At 39.2% G+C, this 9,067-nt stretch overlaps 1 pseudogene; it reads left to right on the forward strand.

The window, feature by feature from the left end:
* Nucleotides 1-1,048: 1,048 nt before the first annotated feature.
* The window catches only part of LOC140956769 (glutamine synthetase leaf isozyme, chloroplastic-like), a 13,783-nt pseudogene continuing 5,764 nt past the window's right edge, over nucleotides 1,049-9,067 (forward strand).

Below are 9,067 nucleotides of genomic sequence, written 5' to 3' on the forward strand. Positions count from 1 at the left end.
GGATGATTGGCTATCGATGTGGATAGAATTGTAGCTTCTTCTATTACTGGTGATCGGTACCGTATCGATGTGGATAGATTCGTAACTTCTTCTATTACTGATGATGGATATCATATCGATGTGGATAGAATCGGAGTTTCTTCTATTACTGGTGATCGATACTATATCGATGTGGATAGAATCAGAGCTTCTTCTATTACTGGTGATCGATACCATATCGATGTGGATAGAATCGGAATTTCTTCTATTACTGGTGATCGATATGGAATGCCAACTTCTGGAAACCGGGATCCCTAGACTAGGATTGAGTCTAGTCTGAATTGTAAAGTTACGAGCATTGTCGACAGTCTGATATTGATTATGTTTCAGATTTTGATACATATTGCTGTTATCTGTTACATGCTTTATATTTGTTTATATGATTGCATGTTTCTTTGATTTATACTAGGATTATATTCTCACCGGAATTATCCGGCTGTTGTCGTGTTTGTATGTGTGCATGACAACAGGTGGGACAGGTTCAAGGTTGAGGAGATGAAGAGAGATCGTGATTAGAGTGGAGGCTCCGGACTTGGCTTAGAGATAGGGTTGGACACTTGATATTAGCTGTTAAACCTTAGTTGAATAAATGTATGTGATACAGGACTTGTACTTTTATACTGAGATGTATATACGTTTTATTTCACTACGTTCCGCATTTTAGAAAAAAAAAATTTAGACCATGTTTTATAATTGATTAAATAGTCCCAATGATGATTAAGAACATGATTAGCGTTCGGGTCCACACAACAGGTGGTATCAGAGCGATAGATCCTTTAGATTGAGAAAAGAGCTAGTGAGCGAGGTAGAATGTGTGTTCTTTCCTGCTTTTGATTGCCAGCATGATTTGCTGCTTTATAATGCATGTTTATCTGTTTATTTGACTTGATTTGAAAACATGTGTTATTGAGAATGAATCAGCACCGATTTTGGATCAGCTGTAAGATGATCGGAGGAGGACTGAAACATATTTGTGTATTGGGATTAATAATCCTTTTGATTATCAGATATGCCTCCGAGAAGAGTACCTGAACAGGGTAGTACTTCAAATCCTCCAATGGACGTTACAGCCACTCCAATGGAGACATTGTTGAAAAGGTTTCAGTCATTCCATCCACCGACTTTTAAGAGTACGGAGAATTCTGTGGAGTGTGAGAGTTGGTTGGACGATATTGAAATGATGTTCGAGTCTTTAGAGTATATTGATGAGCGGAGGGTGAAATTGATAGGACACCAGTTACACGACGTTGCTAAAAACTGGTGGATCACAACAAAACGGGCATTGGAACACCGAGGTATAGTTATTACCTGGAATGTGTTTAGAACTGAATTTTATCAAAGGTTCTTTCCAGTGTCATATCGGAAGGACAAGGGAGCCGAGTTCGCAAACTTGAGACAGGGCCAGCTAAATATTGAGGAATATGTGGCCAAATTCTCTACACTGCTCCGATTTGCTCCCCACGTAGCTGAACATGATGAGGCCGTTGCGGACCAGTTCATAAATGGCCTAAATCCTGAAATCTTTACCTTGGTGAATACCGGGAGGCCAAACAATTTCACTGATGCCTTGAACAGAGCCAAGAGAGCCGAAGCCGGTCTGATGAGACAGAAAGAGGTTTCCTTTGTGCCTTCAGCACCGAGATCACATATGTCTCCACCATCTTCTCGATTTGAGAGCGGCAGTGGTAGTGGGAAGAAAGATTTCTTGAAAGCTAAGAGAAAGCAATTCAAGAAATCTAGAAGTAGCTCCTCCAGTTCGAGTGGTTCGAGACAGACTGGTCAAGGCCAGAGTTATACAGGACCTTACTGTAGCATTTGTGGAAGGAAGCATTCCACAGAGCAGTGCCGAGGAGTGTTCGGCAACTGCCGCATTTGTAAACAGCATGGACACTTTGCCCGAGTGTGTCCACAGCAAGGTGCCCAGGGATCCCAAGCCGCTGAGTCATCTGGATCAGTGGTTCAGACAGGAAGACAATCTTCTGCTGTTCATTCCTTCCAGCCAGCACCGCCTACCCAGTCACAGCCGAGGCCAGGAGGGAGCCAGACAGCGAGCCAGCCTCCTAGACAGCAGGCCCGAGTGTTCGCTTTGACTGAGGAGCAGGCACAGGATGCACCTGACGATGTTGTTGCAGGTAACTGTTTTATTTCTGGTTATCCTGCATATGAATTGATTGATACTGGTGCATCGCATACATTTATATCTGAGCGATTTGCTTTGATGCATTCTTTGCCTATTGTGTCATTGTCTGCGGTAGTGTCTGTCTCTTCTCCGTTGGGTACAGGTTTGATATCAGTGAAGTCTGTTAGATCGTGTATACTGCAGTATGATGGGCATGAGATTGAGTTGGACTGTATTGTGCTTGGGTTATCTAATTTTGATTGTATTATCAGTATCGATATATTAACCAAGTACAGAGCTACAGTTGATTGTTTCCACAAGATTGTTCGATTCAGACCTGAGATGGCTGAGGAGTGGAAATTTTATGGTAAGGGTTCTCGTGCCAGAATTCCTTTGATATCTGCTATGAATATGACTCGATTGTTGCAGAAAAGAGCGGCTGGATTCCTAGTTTATTCAGTTGATTTACTGAAATCGAGCCCATCATTGGCGGATTTGCCAGTGGTGTGCGAGTTTGCTGATGTCTTTCCAGATGAGATTCCTGGATTGCCTCCGATGAGAGAGATAGACTTCAGCATTGAGTTGATGCCAGGTACAGTTCCGATTTCGAGGGCTCCATACCGAATGGCACCGATTGAGTTGAAAGAATTGAAAGAACAGTTGGAGGATTTACTGGCCAAGGGGTATATCAGACCGAGTGTATCTCCTTGGGGTGCTCCAGTACTGTTCGTAAGGAAGAAAGATGGTTCGATGAGGCTTTGTATCGACTACCGGCAACTGAATAAGGCAACGGTAAAGAATAAATATCCCTTGCCTCGCATTGACGATTTGTTTGATCAGTTGCAGGGTTCTTCAGTGTATTCCAAGATCGATCTGAGGTCTGGATACCATCAACTGAGAGTCAGGGACTCTGATATCTCTAAGACAGCATTCAGAACCAGGTATGGACACTATGAATTTATTGTCATGTCGTTTGGTTTGACGAATGCACCGGCGGTATTTATGTGGTTGATGAACCGTATCTTTCAGAGATATTTGGATGATTTCGTTATCATATTCATTGATGATATTTTGATTTATTCAAAGAATATGATTGAGCATGCTGGTCATCTGAGAACTGTGTTGAAAATTTTGAGGGCTGAGAAGTTATATGCTAAACTGTCGAAATGTGAGTTTTGGTTGAGACAGGTAGTATTTCTGGGACATATTATATCCGGAGACGGGATATCAGTTGATCCCAGCAAGGTTGAGGCAGTGATTTCTTGGCCGATTCCGACATCTGTACCCGAGATTCGCAGTTTTATGGGTTTGGCAGGATATTATCGTCGTTTAATCAAAGATTTCTCGAGTATTGCCAAACCGATTACACAGTTGACTCAGAAGAATGCTCCATTTGTTTGGTCTGAGGAATGTGAGTTCAGCTTTGTAGAGCTGAAAAAAAGATTGACCAGTGCACCGATATTGACTATCCCATCAGTTACTGGTGATTTTGTGGTTTATTGTGATGCATCTCATCGAGGATTGGGGTGTATACTGATGCAGCGAGGGCATGTCATTGCCTATGCCTCGAGACAGCTGAAACCACATGAAACTCGTTACCCAACTGATGATCTCGAATTGGCTGCCATTGTCTTTGCATTGAAGATACGGCGACATTATTTGTACGGCGAGAAGTTTGAGATATATTCTGATCACAAGAGCTTGAAGTATTTGTTTTTACAATCCGAGTTGAATATGAGACAGAGGAGATGGCTCGATTTATTGAAAGATTTTGATTGTGAAATCAAATATTATCCGGGGAAATCCAATGCAGCAGCAGATGCACTAAGTCAAAAGGTATGTTCTTTATCCTTGTCGACGATTGGTGTTTCAAATTTGATAGAAGACTGCTGTTTGTCCGGATTAGTTTTTGGAACAGATTGTCAGCCTCTGAGATTATATACGATTCGCGCTGAACCAGAATTGATATTGAGAATCAAAGAGGCACAAAAAGTTGATCAGAACATACAGAAGTCGGTTGATATGGTCCGAGCTGGTCATCAATCGGAGTATCAGGTTTGAAACAGTATTTTGTATGTGAACATCGTATTGTTGTGCCGAATGTTTTGGAGTTGAGACAACGTATACTAGCAGAAGCGCACAACAGTCGTTTTAGCATTCATCCTGGTGGCAGGAAAATGTATAATGATCTGAAGACACAATTTTGGTGAAAGCAAATGAAATCAGATGTTACTGAATTTGTAGCCAAATGTCTGAACGGCCAACAGGTGAAAGCTGAGAGGAAGAAACCAGGAGGATTGTTGCAGAGTTTGTACATTCCTGAATGGAAATGGGATCACATTTCCATGGATTTTGTGACGCAGTTACCGAGATCCTCCAGAGGTTGTGATGCGATTTGGGTCGTGATTGAACGATTGACCAAATCTGCATGCTTTATTCCATATAAAATAATATACAGATATGACCAGATGGCCGATATTTATGTCAGAGAAGTTATTAGATTGCACGGAGTGCCGAAGTCAATTGTTTCAGACCGTGATCCTCGGTTTACTTCGCACTTCTGGCAGAGTTTGCAACAAGCTCTCGGTACGAAGTTACCTCTGAGTACCGCATATCATCCACAGACTGACGGACAGTCAGAGCGGACGATTCAAACATTGGAAGATATGCTGAGAGCTGTAATGCTCGATTTTAGCACTAATTGGCAAGATGCATTGCCTCTCTGTGAGTTTTCGTACAACAATAGCTATCAGATGAGTATTGAGATAGCATCATTCGAGATATTTTACAGTGATATCTGTAAATTTCCTTTGTATGGAGAGAATATCTCGGAGATACCTGAGATTAGATCTGATAGGATCAGAAATATGACAAAGAAAATGCAGCTGATTCAAAAAGAAATGAAGACAGCTCAGAATAGATAGATTAAATATGCCAACGTCGGACGATGACTGTTGGTATTTGAGGCCGAGGATTGGATCTGTTGTGGGGACCCGGACGCTAATCATCTTCTTAATCGTCATTGGGATAATTGGATCAATGTAATTAATATGGGTCTACAATTTTTTTTTTTTAATATAGTGCGGAACGTAATGGAATCAATCTAATTATACATATCAGTATAATAGTACAAGTCTTGTACAACAAACATCAAACTCAAACTAAGGTGTAACAACTAAATGTCAAGTGTTCCAAACCCTATATACATCAAAGTCCGAAGTCTCCACTCTAATCACGATCTCTCTCATCTTCTTCCTGACCCCGATCCTGTCCCACCTGTTGCCATGCACACATACAAACACGACAACAGCCGGATAATTCCGGTGAGAAATACATCCCAGTATAAATCAACAAAACATGCAATCATATAATCGATATAAAAGCATGAAACAAATATCAATCACATGTATTAAATCTGAAAACATAAATCGATATAAAACTGTAAATAACTCGTGACTCTACAGCTCAGACTAGACTCATTCCTAGTCTAGGGATCCCGGTTTCCAGACGTTGGCATACTATATCGAATCTCAGTAATAGAAGTAAATCCACTCCTAATCAAACATCGATATAAACCAAACATCTAGTGTCTTGACCTATCCGTCAAAGACTTTGGCACCTCCGCCAATAACTCCTCTGTGACAATGTGCAATGGGCCAGTGACTACTCTATCACAGTCTGGCACCTCTGTCACAAGACCAATCGTCTAATCACGCTTTCTATAAATCAATAGAACAAGCATATCAATTCAAATCAATGCATATAATAACAATAAGTATGTGGTTTAGGGAAACTCAAGTTATATCTAACTCGAGTCATTCTCCCGGGTTCGACATTGACTTATACCTTTCTTTCGTAGTCTCGGTCTGAAGCAATATAAGTGCTGAACTCAAGACTGTCTCTGTAAATCTGAAATGACATATCGAGAATAATAATATCACCATTCCATTCCCAATTCAATATTGAATCTGATTACTCTGAATTTAATGCAAATCAACGGCATAACGGCACAATCTCGATATCCTCGTCAATACAATAGCAACATATATCAATTACAAACCATAACCCATATCCGTTACAATCTGTAATCAATCCATAATCCAAATCTGTTCAATTTCAATCTATAAAATTAGAAAATCATAACAATTCCAAAATCAACTTGTTCTTCGATCTGACTTCGATTCTACGATGTCTAATATTCCCAGAACACATACTAATGATCAAATTATAATTCTCCCAATACATAAATTTCAAAACATATCAGAAAGTAATGAAACTTACGTCCTTGTGTAGTAGGTGACGAGAGGAGCACAGAACTGTGTTCGGATTTAAATTCTTCTGAACGGATCTTGCACAATAAATTTCTAGGCTTTGAGGAAAATTTGAGAGAATAGCTATGGAATTCGTTTGATTCTTGTTGGAGTCTGAAGAAGGAAATGATATTTGACATATCAAGTTGCATAAGAAAGCCAAGTGTCCCATTCAATCTACTTAATTGCACTTTAGCCCCTGAAACTTCACTATTTGCAATTTGGTCCTCACAATTTTTTTTAATTCAATTTCAATCCTCAACATTCCAAAATCATAAATTAAATAATCTCGGATTAAAATGATAAAATCTCGGGCCTTACACTAACCTTGACAGGGATTAACAGATTTGGTAGCAGATGATGGTGTTGATTTGTTATGAGCTGTTGATTGGTATATACAGATAGTGTATAACCAGTATTTTTTGATTGATTCTGTCACGAGTCATTTCGAGTAGTATTATGAAATTATACTTCTTGAATTATATAATTCCAGATTGAAATCAGAAATCTGTGAAAGAAAGGTAATTCTGAATGAAGATTATTCTGCTGTTGAAAATACAGTAAAGTTGACAGGGCATTAAAGAGACTACCTGAAAGACAGAATCTGATATGAGACTGAGTTTTCAGAATTGTTCATTGAGATGAGTTTTCTGATTAACCTCTACTATACATTTCGTTTTGATATTTGAGTTGATTACCTGTGATTTCGAGGACGAAATCAGATCTTAGGGGGGGAGAAATGTAATGCCCGAGATTTTGATTCTGTTAATCTGAGATGATTGATTATGAACTAACTAATATGATTATAGACGGGCCAGTCCGAGACCAGATTGGGCAAAGCATATGAAGTATGCTATTTTTTTGGACAGAACTGTTGGCGCCCGAGCGGTAGTTGTTGACCACCCGAGCGCCAGTGTTCATCAAATATATGTTTCGGGCAGAAGGTGCGGCGCCCGAGCAGNATATATATATATATATATATATATATATATAAGTTCATTCTTCAGAATTATCAAAAAGAGGAAACAAGAAGTTCGTAAAACTCCTTACGCCTTTTCATCTCTTAGATTTGTTATTATACAAGATCCGTCCGTTCGATTTTTAATCTGACTTCAGTACTGAGTTGCTACCGGCGAGAGCTTCAACTAGACGTAAGTTTTGCTACGTTTTGATATGTTTTGAAATTATGCTATTGTCAGAATTGGATAGGATTCATATATGATGTTCTTGGCATGTTAGACATCGTAGAATCGAAGTCAGATTGAGAAACGGACTGATTATGGAATTGTTATGAATTTTAAGGGTATATTGATTTATACCGGACAGCTTTGAATTGTGACTGGATTATAGATTGTATTGGATATTAGTTATGGATTGTAACTGTTATCTGGTAATGTTGTATTGACGGGGACATTGAGATTTTACCGTTATGCCGTGGATTTTGAATTAAATCCAGAATATTAAGATTCAGTGTTGAATTGAGAATGGAATATTGATATTATGATTCTCGATATATCGTTTCAGATTTACAGAGACAGTCTTGAGTTCAGAACTGATATTGCTTCAGACCGAGACTACAAACGGAAGGTATAAGTCAATGTGATATTGGGAGATCGACTTGAGTCGGTTTAGACTTGAGTTTCCCTAAACCACATACTTTACTTTATTGCATTGATATTTGCATGGATTTGATTGATGTACTTGTTCTCTTGATTTATAGATAGCAGTTATTAGACGAGTAATCTTGTGACAGAAGTGCTTGATAGTGGCGGGATCGCCACGGGCACATTGCACGATGTCACAAGATAGTGTATTGACGAAAGTGCCAAGGTCTGTCACCGGATGATTGGCTATCGATGTGGATAGAATTGTAGCTTCTTCTATTACTGGTGATCGGTACCGTATCGATGTGGATAGAATCGTAACTTCTTCTATTACTGATGATCGATATCATATCGATGTGGATAGAATCGGAGTTTCTTCTATTACTGGTGATCGATACTATATCGATGTGGATAGAATCAGAGCTTCTTCTATTACTGGTGATTGATAGCATATCGATGTGGATAGAATCGGAATTTCTTCTATTACTGGTGATCGATATGGAATGCCAACTTCTGAAAACCGGGATCCCTAGATTAGGATTGAGTCTAGTCTGAATTGTAAAGTTACGAGCATTGTCGACAGTCTGATATTGATTATGTTTCAGATTTTGATACATATTGCTGTTATATGTTACATGCTTTATATTTGTTTATATGATTGCATGTTTCGTTGATTTATACTGGGATTATATTCTCACCGGAATTATCCGGCTGTTGTCGTGTTTGTATGTGTGCATGACAACAGGTGGGACAGGTTCAGGGTTGAGGAGATGAAGAGAGATCGTGATTAGAGTGGAGGCTCCGAACTTGGATTAGAGATAGGGTTGGACACTTGATATTAGCTGTTAAACCTTAGTTGAATAAATGTATGTGATACAGGACTTGTACTTTTATACTGAGATGTATATAAGTTTTATTTCACTACGTTCCGCATTTTAAAAAAATATTAGACCCTGTTTTATAATTGATTAAATAGTCCCAATGATGATTAAGAA

The sequence above is a fragment of the Primulina huaijiensis genome, chromosome 2, assembly GCF_012295235.1.
Source record: "Primulina huaijiensis isolate GDHJ02 chromosome 2, ASM1229523v2, whole genome shotgun sequence".
Taxonomy (NCBI): domain Eukaryota; kingdom Viridiplantae; phylum Streptophyta; class Magnoliopsida; order Lamiales; family Gesneriaceae; genus Primulina; species Primulina huaijiensis.